Raw genomic sequence first — 13,893 nt, 5'->3', positions numbered from 1 at the left:
CTTCTATTCTCTTCTTGTCCAAACTAGTTACCGTCCATGTTTCACTTCCATACATGGCTACACTCCATACAAATACTTTCAGAAACGACTTCCTGACACTTAAATCTATACTCGATGTTAACAAATTCCTCTTCTTGAGAAACGCTTTCCTTGCCATTGCCAGTCTACATTTTATATCCTCTCTACTTCGACCATCATCGGTTATTTTACTCCCTAAATAGCAAAACTCCTTTACTACTTTAAGTGTCTCATTTCCTAATCTAATTCCCTCAGCATCACCCGACTTAATTTGACTACATTCCATTATCCTCGTTTTGCTTTTGTTGATGTTCATCTTATATCCTCCTTTTAAGACACTGTCCATTCCGTTCAACTGCTCTTCCAAGTCCTTTGCTGTCTCTGACAGAATTACAATATCATCGGCGAACCTCAAAGTTTTTACTTCTTCTCCATGAATTTTAATACCAACTCCGAATTTTTCTTTTGTTTCCTTTACTGCTTGCTCAATATACAGATTGAATAACATCGGGGAGAGGCTACAACCCTGTCTTACTCCTTTCCCAACCACTGCTTCCCTTTCATGCCCCTCGACTCTTATAACTGCCATCTGGTTTCTGTACAAACTGTAAATAGCCTTTCGCTCCCGGTATTTTACCCCTGCCACCTTCAGAATTTGAAAGAGAGTATTCCAGTTAACATTGTCAAAAGCTTTCTCTATGTCTACAAATGCTAGAAACGTAGGTTTGCCTTTTCTTAATCTTTCTTCTAAAATAAGTCGTAAGGTCAGTATTGCCTCACGTGTTCCAACATTTCTACGGAATCCAAACTGATCTTCCCCGAGGTCGGCTTCTACCAGTTTTTCCATTCGTCTGTAAAGAATTCGCGTTAGTATTTTGCAGCTGTGACTTATTAAACTGATAGTTCGGTAATTTTCACATCTGTCAACACCTGCTTTCTTTGGGATTGGAATTATTATATTCTTCTTGAAGTCTGAGGGTATTTCGCCTGTCTCATACATAGTGCTCACCAGATGGTAGAGTTTTGTCATGACTGGCTCTCCCGAGGCCATCAGTAGTTCAAATGGAATGTTGTCTACTCCCGGGGCCTTGTTTCGACTCAGGTCTTTCAGTGCTCTGTCAAACTCTTCACGCAGTATCTTATCTCCCATTTCGTCTTCATCTACATCCTCTTCCATTTCCATAATATTGTCCTCAAGTACATCGCCCTTGTATAAACCCTCTATATACTCCTTCCACCTTTCTGCCTTCCCTTCTTTGCTTAGAACTGGGTTGCCATCTGAGCTCTTGATATTCATACAAGTGGTTCTCTTCTCTCCAAAGGTCTCTTTAATTTTCCTGTAGGCAGTATCTATCTTACCCCTAGTGAGACAAGCCTCTACATCCTTACATTTGTCCTCTAGCCATCCCTGCTTAGCCATTTTGCACTTCCTGTCGATATCATTTTTGAGACGTTTGTATTCCTTTTTGCCTGCTTCATTTACTGCATGTTTATATTTTCTCCTTTCATCAATTAAATTCAATATTTCTTCTGTTACCCATGGATTTCTATTAGCCCTCGTCTTTTTACCTACTTGATCCTCTGCTGCCTTCACTACTTCATCCCTCAGAGCTACCCATTCTTCTTCTACTGTATTTCTTTCCCCCATTCCTGTCAATTGTTCCCCTATGCTCTCCCTGAAACTCTCTACAACCTCTGGTTCTTTCAGTTTATCCAGGTCCCATCTCCTTAAATTCCCACCTTTTTGCAGTTTCTTCAGTTTCAATCTGCAGTTCATAACCAATAGATTGTGGTCAGAATCCACATCTGCCCCAGGAAATGTCTTACAATTTAAAACCTGGTTCCTAAATCTCTGTCTTACCATTATATAATCTATCTGATACCTTTTAGTATCTCCAGGATTCTTCCAGGTATACAACCTTCTTTTATGATTCTTGAACCAAGTGTTGGCTATGATTAAGTTATGCTCTGTGCAAAATTCTACAAGGCGGCTTCCTCTTTCATTCCTTCCCCCCAATCCATATTCACCTACTATGTTTCCTTCTCTCCCTTTTCCTACTGACGAATTCCAGTCACCCATGACTATTAAATTTTCGTCTCCTTTCACTACCTGAATAATTTCTTTTATCTCGTCATACATTTCATCTATTTCTTCATCATCTGCAGAGGTAGTTGGCATATACACTTGTACTACTGTAGTAGGCATGGGCTTTGTGTCTATCTTGGCCACAATAATGCGTTCACTATGCTGTTTGTAGTAGCTAACCCGCACTCCTATTTTTTTATTCATTATTAAACCTACTCCTGCATTACCCCTATTTGATTTTGTATTTATAACCCTGTAATCACCTGACCAAAAGTCTTGTTCCTCCTGCCACCGAACTTCACTAATTCCCACTATATCTAACTTTAACCTATCCATTTCCCTTTTCAAATTTTCTAACCTACCTGCCCGATTAAGGGATCTGACATTCCACGCTCCGATCAGAATTGTAGGGTTCCCCTTAATAGGTCAGGCATGCACTACACTCAGGAAGCAGCTACTAGGGTAGGGGAGTACGTGTGGCGTGCACACGGGGCTTTTTTAGGTTAGAGGATCCCTCCCTTGGGAGCAAACACGATTTGCCAGTTAAATCAGCCACAGTGACCTCAGAGAATCTTGGTCCTCACAGATCAGAGATAGAAAATATTAATATTATTTTAGTAAACTGCAGGAGCGTCCAAGGAAAGGCTTCAGAAATAGTATCACTTAGTGATGGTTATAATGCACAGATAGTATTGGGAACGGAAAACTCGTTGAAGCCAGATCTGTAACTGCTATGAATTGTTTTAATGTCTTGTTGGATATGCCATCTACTCCAACAGAACATTTAGTTTTCAAAGATTTAATGATTTTCCTTATTTCACAAGAGGTTGTTAGGTGAGAATTAAAATGACCAGGATTTCTCAAAACTGATTCTTCCATGTACTGCCTGGCTCTTTCTTGTGAACTATTCTCACAAATTTTTTCACCTACACTTACGAAATGGTTGTTAAATACGTTACCTACTTGCGTAATGTTGGTTAAGATAGTCTCATTCTCTTTAATAGTTACAATATAATGAGAAGGAAAGTTGCTACTCACCATACATATAGTGGAGATGCTGAGTTGCAGATAGGCGCAACAAAAAGACTTCAGGATTAAAGCCTTCCACCATTGGCCTTCGTCATCCCCCTCCTCCCCCCCCCCCCCCCCACACACACACACACACTCCACGCACACGCAACTCACACACAATTGCAGTCTCAGGGAACTGAAATCAGTGTGTGTGTGTGTGTGTGTGTGTGTGTGTGTGTGTGTGTGTGTGTGCGCGCGCGCGCGCGCGCATCCGCGTGTATGTCTGTCTATTGTTGATGAAGGCCATGGGCCGAAAGCTTTAATCCTAAAGTCTTTTTGTTGCGCATGTCTGCGACTCAGCATCTCTGCTATATGGTGAGTGGCAACTTTCCTTCTCATAATATTGTTACATTCCATCCTGGATTTTCCATTGTTTGACCTCTTTAATAGTAATATTATCTATCCCTGTGGCAGCTTTTCCTGCCTCCCTTCTATCAACATTCCATATTGATTTCATTTTGTAGCCCAAGTTGTTAATTTCATCTCTAATATAAATATTTCTTGATTTTCTTACAACTTTTCTCGATATGTTACAATCATTTTAATAGCGTAAAGTTACTTCCGGGTCTTTACTGATTCTTGCTGCCTCGTACAGTTTTCTTTTTCTTTCTGAAGACACTTTAATAACTATAATAATCCAAGTTTTCTTTGAAAACTGTTTGTTGTTACATTTAGTAACTTTTTTGGGCAACAATGTTCAAAAAGGGATATAAATTTAGCAATAAATATGTTGCATTTATCATTAGCATTTGGCTATTGCTGTACAAATATATTATCTATGAAAGTGCTACTGTCTTGAGCCATACGTGGTGGAAACTGATCACTGATTCTAAGTTATATGCCATTAATAACACTTCTAGTTCACTTTTCCTATCAGAATTGCTTAGATGGTTTACACTGAAATCATCACAGATGAATAACTTCCTTTTGTCTGACAGACAGCATAACAGAGAGCCAAACTTTTTTATGAATATCTCCCAATCTCGTAATGGGGACCTGTATACTGTTGTTAATATCAACACTACATTAGTTAGCTGTAATTCATGTGCACAAACTTCAAAGCGCTGATTGACAAAAAATTTGCTTACTTCTATAGTTTTGTATTTTATCTTTGTTTTGTGTAAATGGCAACTCCTTCTTCATCCACGCTGAATCTGCACGAGGATGCAAAATTGTAACCAATTATACTGACACATTCCATCCCCACAGTTATAAGGCGTTCAGACAGACAAAGCATATCAATCTCATTCTTATTTTTGAGATCATCTAAACACACTAAACAGCTCACCTACTTTATTTTTTATTTCCCTGATATTCTGATGAAAAAATTGATACTACCCTTAGCTTTATACCTAGTTACTACTTTATTATATTTTTCTTGATTGTTGTCTGTCTGGACTTTGGCTTTAACCTAAAAATCCTGTCTGCCTGGTCCCATTAACCACAGGGATCATCCCTTGTGTGATTGTGCTTCCACTTACAGATAAGCTAAATTATCTTTCCCCTTCCTATTCAGGTGCAGGCCATGTGTGGCATCAGCTGGAACAACTCCTGAGGGTTTTAGTTATCATAATTCATCAAAATTTCAAACGACTCGTAATAGAGAAAACTATTTGGGCTGATGAATTACAAAGCTGAATGTGGTAAGATGTGCTGTGCATGCCTTGCCACCATTTAGTCACAGGAATATCAATGTCACTCAATGAAATTACAAAATACCAGGTTGCTATTTCAAAAGTACTATATAAATACGTATTTGCAAACAGGTCATAATTCAAAACTATGGGCAGGAATGATTTTTCCCCAGTGATCACACTGAAGAATTTGTGAATGGATTATTGTAGCTGAACAGTAAACTATGCATTATTAGAATCTTACAAACTACTGATTTCTAATTGAAATCTCTAAAACATAACAGTACTCTAGTTAGTCATAGCATGTTGTCATTTTAGTGCCAGATTGTTCACAGAGTTTTGAACAAGAACATGACAGAAATTTGCCTACAATTTCTACACGCCAGATGCTGTACGTATCTCCACCAGTATTGTATGGGATATATGTTTTGGTATATTGCATTTTTTGCACTTGAGAGTGTAATTAATCAACTTCATATCTGTCAACTTTTAAAATCAGTATTTAAATTTACAAACATACTTCACAAACTATCATCCGGCCACTCACAATGTATGCTTCCATGCAAGTCCTAATTTCTGTAATCTTGTCTTTGCAGCCCTTATGCAAGATATATTTTGGTATCAGCTGAAGCATTCAGCAGTTTGTCACAAACATAGTTCTCTAAATTTTCTCAATGGTGTTTTGCAAACAGAACTCATTCTTCCCTTCACTGACTCCCATTTGACTTCACAGAGCATTTCTGTGACACTTGCATGTTGATCAAACCTGGAAGTAACATACCTAGCAGCCCACCTCTGATTTGCTTCAATGTCTTCCTGTAATGAAGTTCTTTTAACTGCAGTTGGATCCCATGATGGGCTGGTCGAAGAAGAAGCCACAAGAGCAACAATGCCTACAAACTAGCAACATCCCAATAATTCAGAAGCAAACAAATCCCATGAAGAGCAGAACTAGAACTAAAGGTCACTGACACTGTGAACATGACTCAAACCAAACAGGGAATTAATGCTGCAATTCTAAAACTGTATCACCTGAATGTTTAGTTCATATTCAAATGAACTTGAAATTCCAATAAAAATGAAGTAACCGATATAGGCTGCATATCAATAATTGAACCTCAGAATACTGGCCTGAATCTGGAATAATTCAGCTTCTTTCACTGTCAAACTTTTAAATCAGCAGATATTATTCTAAAACAAGCTTCAAGCATGTTAGAGTTATCTTTATCAAACATAACATTGAATTTATTACTTTACCCCTGTACAGAGAACTTTGAGTAGAATAAGATTTTGAACTAGCTGCAATAGAAATTGCCAGAGTAAATCTTATAGCCATCACTGTCTATTGTTCCCAATAGGTAACTTCAACCTGTCCATGAAGAGGCTTTAGCAGTTCTTCAACAAAATATCTAAATCTAGTATTACATATGCTAGTGTAATCCGTGGAGACTTCCACATCTGTTTCCTCAATATAAGTGGGAACAGTGATGCAATTTCAAACTCATAAAGACCCATAACTATGTAAACACTCTCACAAGAATAACACATCATTCCGGAAAACCCTTTGACCAAATATTATTATACATAGCATATCAAAGTAGCTACTCAAAGCAGGACTCAGTGACCACCTAGCTGGATACCAAACATCAATTTAAATGATTCTGTACTAAGATAACCAACTACGAAAACAATACATAGGCTAACTTTTTTTCAATGAGGAAAACATTAACTCTTTTAATAAGTTGACAGAAATTCCCATCAGTATTTTCTAAAATATATCCAGAGTTAAAGGATCAGATAAGAATGATATGCTATCTGAGTCCCAGCATGGATTCAAAATGGCAAAATCAGTGAAGACAATGATGTACAAATGCCTCAGTTGCACACCGAATCTGATGAAAAATAAACAATTAACGCGGAAATTTTTACATTTTACAAAAGCCTTCTTGATAAAGCTGAACATCATGGCATATGGGGCCTCCCCAAAAGGAGGATCAATTCTTTAGGAGTACTGAAGTGTCCGATTCCACCCAACTGCTTTTTTTACTGTTATATTTAGCTTGTCCACACCCTAAAACTCCCAATTTCCCGCTGTTGTCCCGTTAGTTTGATTATATTTTTGGAGGGAGATGTTATTGTTTTATTTATGTGTACTTTTGTGTTTGTTGCCATGTAGGCCTATATGGAGGGATGTCATAGGTGCCATATTGGAGACACTTAGAATAGGTGCCAGATTGCGGAAATGGCTATTCTAAGTGTCCCCAATATGGCACCTATGACATCCCTCCATATAGGCCTACATGGCAACAAACACAAAAGTACACATAAATAAGACAATAACATCTCCCTCCAAAAATATAATCGAACTAACGGGACAACAGCGGGAAATTGGGAGTTTTAGGGTGTGGACAAGCTAAATATAACATTAAAAAAAACACACCATAATCCCAAAACACACAAAATGAAAAAAAAAAGAAGAAAATTACAACATTCCGCTACATTAACAAAACCTACGGGCATTGGACATGTCTCTTGATCCATATAGGCCAACCACAGCTGACGATACCAAAACACCAATACCTAAAACAAAACCTAAAATTAAAAAAACTTGCCTCCGCAGCCCCCCCCCCCCCACACACACACTCTCTCTGACACCGCCACATGTACCCATCTCTGGTCCGAGACACTGGAAGTCTGGTCCACCTCATGTTCTCACGCCAAATACTACACTTCACAATCTCAGAGATTAGTCCAAATAACGGAAGGAATTTAATAAAGGGCAACATGTCCTCCCCCATCTCCAATTGCAACATAGCGCTCTCATATTTCGTCATCATATCCATACCTAACAACCCACACAATAAATTAAACATCTTACCACACCACAAACAGCAAACCAATAACAACTAACAAGAATGCAAAGCACATAAACAAACAAAAATTAATTGATAACTCACTGAAGAAACTTCCAAACCTTACGTCATGAACTACAAACACTCAACCAGCTCATAAACTCTACGACTTCCGTCACACAACACAACACTCATACATCACGGGTCAAAGCAGACAGGTGGAATCAGACGGCTCCTTTGACCCAATTCTTCCTTTAGTAATCAGAAAGAACTCCCACTGTGAGGTATATTATTGTAAGTCCAAAGCAGACACTGAAATACTATTACATGTGAGCACAATCAAATATGAGGTGCCTTGAAGCTGTTATGGGACCCCTTACTGTTCATTCTATAACTGAATGGTCGAGTCTACATGTGAGTGTTCTGAGAACTCTTATTTAATGATAATACAGTAGCTCTGTTTATTGCCAAGGATGGTGAGGAATTTCAGCAATCTGTAAAATGTGTCACAAATCAGTATTGGGCACAAGATAAACAGCGAATTACAAATGACAGAGTGAGTGTCATATCAAATTTTCATATTCACTGGAACAGGGATTTACATAAACTTACAGTTTCAATTAGCATAAACCAGTGGTAACTGGTTAAAAGAAATCTTTGGAACATGGCCACAAGATGACCTTAAATTAATGTAATGGTTAAGGTAATGGCAAATTAAGTACAAGCTGTTAGGTCTTACAAGCAATGAAACCTTGCACCAACAGGGAAATAATTATGAGTGCCTAAGATGTTTACATTCCCACCTAAATTAAGGTGTATTTTAGGAAACTCTTCAGTATCATTCACTACTTTGACAGAAGGGGGTCAGTAGAATAATGAATGGAAGTGACATCATGCTAATCTCATTTCATCACAACATTGAATATAAAATTCATAGCCATATTTCTATACATGCAAGCACTCCTATTGTCTACAGTATTTTTAACTGAGTAAGGCAGAAAATTTCAAAGAAACTGTGATACTAACACAATATCAGGCTGAACAAAAATGACTTCTTAACTCACATCAATACAGTACAGTGCCAGAAGGGTAGATCTACATAAGTTTGAAACTTTTTAAGAAAATCTTACAGAGCAAGAAAATCACTGTACGTCTCTTTAAAATTTCTTACAGTCATATTTACAGTGACACTGATTACCCTCCATCAAGTGCATATATAGTCTTGTAAAACAGCCTACTGCACCATGTTCAATTAGAAATTGAGTATATTTAGAATTATGATAGATTTATATCATGAAGCAATTATTTATGGAAAAGGTTGTGTATAACTCCAATGTTTTTTCCATGTTCAATATCAGGAGCACTACGTGCTACTGTAGATAAAAAATAAATAAGAAGAAATTCGAATATTTCAGTGCAGACAGTTTTGTAAGGTTGGTTTAGGGTCATGGCAGGCTAAACCGCCATTAGTTTCGCACGGTATGGCAAATTGGAAACCTCGGTCCAAATACTTTTGTTCGGTTATCGGTCTGAGCCAGTCCGATTTCCTCTCTCACAACATCGAAGCCGATAAGGGAGAAAACATTGATTATGATGTGTTACGGTGTACACAAACGTAAAAAAGTATACTGCACTAGGGCGATTATCAATTTTGTCAGGCATGAACTTGTACATTCACGTTCAAATTTCATTCGAACATTCAAACTTCCTGGATCGGCAGCCTCGAAGGGCTTCTTCTCGTACACTGGAACTATTACCTTTCTAAGCATTGCGATCTACACCGAATACAAGCATAGTTCCAGTTCAAACAACTTCTGGTGCTGTACGAACATTTTTTTTCCATTTACATTGTAAGACTCAAATTAACACAGCGACACACATACACACATTTACTATCGTCTCAGATAAGAAAGCTGACCTTTAATTGCAAGATTAGAGCTTCTCACACAACACACAACTCGTCGGTACTCGAGCCCTCCATTTCACAACAACTCGTCTAAGACGTTATTTTGCGGTCAAAAAAGTAAACACTTTGCTACAAACACGAAAGTTGTCAAACAAAGCGGGTTTTGACTTGCGTTAAGGACACCAGAGTGCACCAGACACCAGTGATTGTGAACAAAGAAGTACACTTTCCATATTCCTCAGGTAATTGAGGTATAGAAATAAGTTGTTGATTTGGGGAGGAAACCAAACTGCGAGATCATCGGTCTCATCGGATTAGGGAAGGAAGTCGGCCGTGCCCTTTCAAAGGAACCATCCCAGCATGTGCCTGGAGTGATTTAGGGAAATCACGGAAAAACCTAAATCAAGATGGCCGTAGGCGGAATTGAACCGTCGTCCTCCCGAATGCGATTCCACAGTGCTAACCCCTGCGTCATCTCGCTCGGTATAGAAATAAAATCATTAATATAATCCTTTGTCAAGGTTCAGTCCAAGCTAACCATTATTAAAAATACACTGTGCATAGAATTCCGCCCAAATTGCGACAGAAGTGACCATTTATATTCACTAGGCTTCCTACTTCTTTTTCTGTCTTCAAAGAAGTGCCAGCAGTTACGAGGCCTGAGTATTACATAGGTTGTTGTAATACTTAATTTTTATTGCCGTGTTAAAATTTCCTTATGTTGCCAAAACACAACGGCGTTTACAAATATTCCTCTCACTGACATTCAAATGTATCAGTAGTTGAAATTGCGACGAAATTCCTAAACAGTGAATTACGAAACTAACAGCTGAAGCGAGATTGGTCATTATTTTATGAAAAAGCTGATACTCGTGACAGAAATAAACACGGATAATCTTCATTTGTGTTATTGCAAAACTGATAGCAATTTCCTTTACGTAAGCTACCGATACTCATTAAAAATTACATTATTCTATTGAAAAATATCTAGTTACTTGCATATCAAGGTAGATCAGGAACTTTCGCATATTAACCAATGACAAAACCCTCTCCTCTCTGCATGATATAATTTGGTAAAATCTCCTATCCATATTTCACACGGTTTATGAGTTACGAGGGATGTTATGAATATTTTATTCTGGTTTCATAGTTTGTGGGCGCGGTTGGAACTGAGTGCACTACGTCAGCCTATTTTCTCGAGACTGTTTAAATGGTAATTCAGTATTTTAACTACATTTCGTACACAGCATGCAACCTAACATGCACCAAATGCAAACTCATAACAATCCCTATTCTTCATTGAAAACTATTCGACTTTCGTGCAGTATCCTATTTAATCTTAAAATATTAAAATAACTGTGACAAATGATATGCAGTTCATCATGATGATGACAAATCAGGCTTTGATACGAAAGAAAATCTTTTTTTGTGCCGAATACTTCTTTTAAAATAGCTCGTGAGGGACTTAACAGCAGCCAGCAGCAGGCTTGTCATCCTAATTTCCTCTCGAGGGTTAACCAGTATTCTCTGAAACTCACAATTAGGGAGTACTTGTTAACCAGCGAGACAAAACAGGACGTAATGCGCCTACCCGGTGCTCTGCAATCTTTCTCAATCGTTTTTAAAGAGTCAATTCGGTAAAAAAAATGAAATAAAAAATATAGATTCTCTCGCATATCACAGCCTGATTTGTTAGCTCCATGAGGAACTGCTTATCTCTTCCTTAATAGCAATAGATACTGTGATGTTTCGAGATAAAGTAAGGTAACGCACGAAACTCGCGTACTTTGCAATGAGAAATAGGGTTCGTTATGAGATTGCGTTTATTGCATGTTAGGTTGGGTGCGAAATGTAACTAACGTATTGAAATATTCATAAACTTGAAATGAGATCTATATCTTTTAGATTGCTGCGTAAGTTCGTAGCACTTTCCCATAACAGATACACATAACAGAGACTTTAGTCATCAATAATATCTACATCCATACTCCGCAAGCCACCTGACGGTGTGTGGCGGAGGGTACCCTGAGTACCTCTATCGGTTCTCGTATTGTTCGTGGAAAGAAGGATTGTCGGAATGCCTCTGTGTGGGCTCTAATCTCTCTGATTTTATCCTCATGGTCTCTTCGGGAGATATAGGTAGGAGGGAGCAATATACTGCTTGACTCTTCAGTGAAGGTATGTTCTCGAAACTTTAACAAAAGCCCGTACCGAGCTACTGAGCGTCTCTCCTGCAGAGTCTTCCACTGGAGTTTATCTATCATCTCCGTAACGCTTTCGCGATTACTAAATGATCCTGTAACGAACCGACGATCAACTTTATATGATCATTCCATTTTAAATCACTCCTAATGCATACTCAGAGATAATTTATGGAATTAACTGCTTCCAGTTGCTGACCTGCTATTTTGTAGCTAAATGATAAGGGATCTATCCTTCTATATATTCGCAGCACATTACACTTGTCTACATTGAGATTGAATTGTCATTCCCTGCACCATGTGTCAATTCGCTGCAGATCCTCCTGCATTTCAGTACAATTTTCCATTGTTACAACGTCTCGATACACCACAGCATCATCTGCAAAAAGCCTCAGTGAACTTCCGATGTCATCCACAAGGTCATTTATGTATATTGTGAATAGCAACGGTCCTATGACACTCCCCTGCTGCACACCCGAAATCACTCTCACTTCGGAAGACTTCTCTCCATTGAGAATGACATGCTGCGTTCTGTTAGCTATGAACTCTTCAATCCAATCACACAATTGGTCTGATAGTCCATATGCTCTTACTTTGTTCATTAAACGACTGTGAGGAACTGTATCGAACGCCTTGCGGAAGTAAAGAAACACGGCATCTACCTGTGAACCCGTGTCTATGGCCCTCTTGAGTCTCGTGGCTTCGAAGCACATTTTCATCTGGAAAGAAAGTTCCTTGAAAGTTGTTCGATAGAGAGCGGAAAAGATGAAAATCTGAGGGCACAAGATCAGTCGAATAAAGTGGATGTGGAATTTTCCTTCACTATTTATAACAGCCTGCCAACACTGGGATAATTTTTGGAACTTTGGAAATCACATGGTTTTGAGGCATGTTCGGAGAGCATTTTCATCTGGAACGAAAGTTCCTTGAAGGTTGTTCGATAGAGAGCGGAGAAGGTGAAAATCTGAGGGCACAAGATTAGTCAAATAAAGTGGATGTGGAGTGACTTCCCAATCCAACTCTTAAACAGTGTTTTTGTCAGTCTAGCAGAGTGCAGGATGGCGTTGTCGTGGAGTAATATCACTTTCCGCAGCCCTACTGGTCGTTGTTCTTGGAGTGAGCCGGTAAGACGTCTCAGTTCTTGACACTAATGTCAGTGGTGATGGTTACACCTCTGCAAAGCAATTCCTAGTCCAGCATACCGTCACTGTTTCACCAGAAGCATAACATTATCTTTGGCGGATGTGCCCAGTTCTTTGTCCAAGGAACTGCTGTTTTGTTTACATTCAACCAACCCTTTCTTTAGAGCATGTGGTACCTATACACCCGAGTTTTGAACCTCCCCATTGCACGCAAATTTCACATGATAGTACAATGATCATAGTTCATAACATTTGCCAGTTCTCGAGTACACCGACATGGATTATTGTAGATTAATGCGTTTAAACGACTTTCTTCAAACCCTGAATGTCTTCCTGAGGGTGGAGACTCACTAACGTCAAAACTATCATCCTTAAAACGAGAAAACCATTTTCTTGCCTTGCTCTAGCCAATGGCATTATCCCTTTACATAGCGCAAATGTTTCTGGCTGCCTTTACTGTTGTCAGCTCTCCACTGAACGCAAACAGAAGAATATTTTGGAAATGTTTCAACTTCTGTACTAGCACTCCATCCGATTTCTAACGTCCACAACTCCACTCACTATCTCCAAATGACAAAATGACAACAGGTGAACTCAAATAACAACAGTGAACTACAAATAAAAAATGATTCGTTAAATAAACCCACAGAAACAGGAATACCAATACGCAAAATAGAAAAGCAGCGAACTCATGCACAAACCTAATATATCCAATCTCTTTTTTAAACTTGGAAGATCTACATTTACCTCCAGTCTCAAGAAAATTGATTGTATGTTGCGCACTCAGTTCCACTCGTATGTGCAAATGATAAAACAAGAATAAAGTATCTCAAAAACAGTTTGATATATGGAATTAGGTTTTGGCAAATGACGTCTTACAGACAGAAGAGTATTTTTCCATATGGTTTATATGATCTGACACTAAAGCTGCCACCCATCCAACTTCTGACAGCTTTAGCCCAAATTCTTGAAAAAGTGATGTA

At 38.6% G+C, this 13,893-nt stretch overlaps 1 protein-coding gene across 2 annotated transcripts in view; it reads right to left on the bottom strand.

The window, feature by feature from the left end:
- LOC126190758 (structural maintenance of chromosomes protein 6) overlaps positions 1-9,766 on the bottom strand; it is a 221,183-nt gene extending 211,417 nt beyond the window's left edge. The window contains exon 1 of one of the 2 annotated variants that reach the window (XM_049931273.1): positions 9,580-9,766. The gene's annotated coding sequence lies outside the window, so the exon portion shown is untranslated. The other variant, XM_049931274.1, reaches the window with a different exon arrangement.
- Between the last annotated feature and the right edge of the window lie 4,127 nt (positions 9,767-13,893).

The sequence above is a fragment of the Schistocerca cancellata genome, chromosome 6 (assembly GCF_023864275.1).
Source record: "Schistocerca cancellata isolate TAMUIC-IGC-003103 chromosome 6, iqSchCanc2.1, whole genome shotgun sequence".
Classification (NCBI taxonomy): domain Eukaryota; kingdom Metazoa; phylum Arthropoda; class Insecta; order Orthoptera; family Acrididae; genus Schistocerca; species Schistocerca cancellata.
Note: the sequence above shows the minus strand (reverse complement) of the source record. Positions and strands in the feature narration are given on the sequence as shown.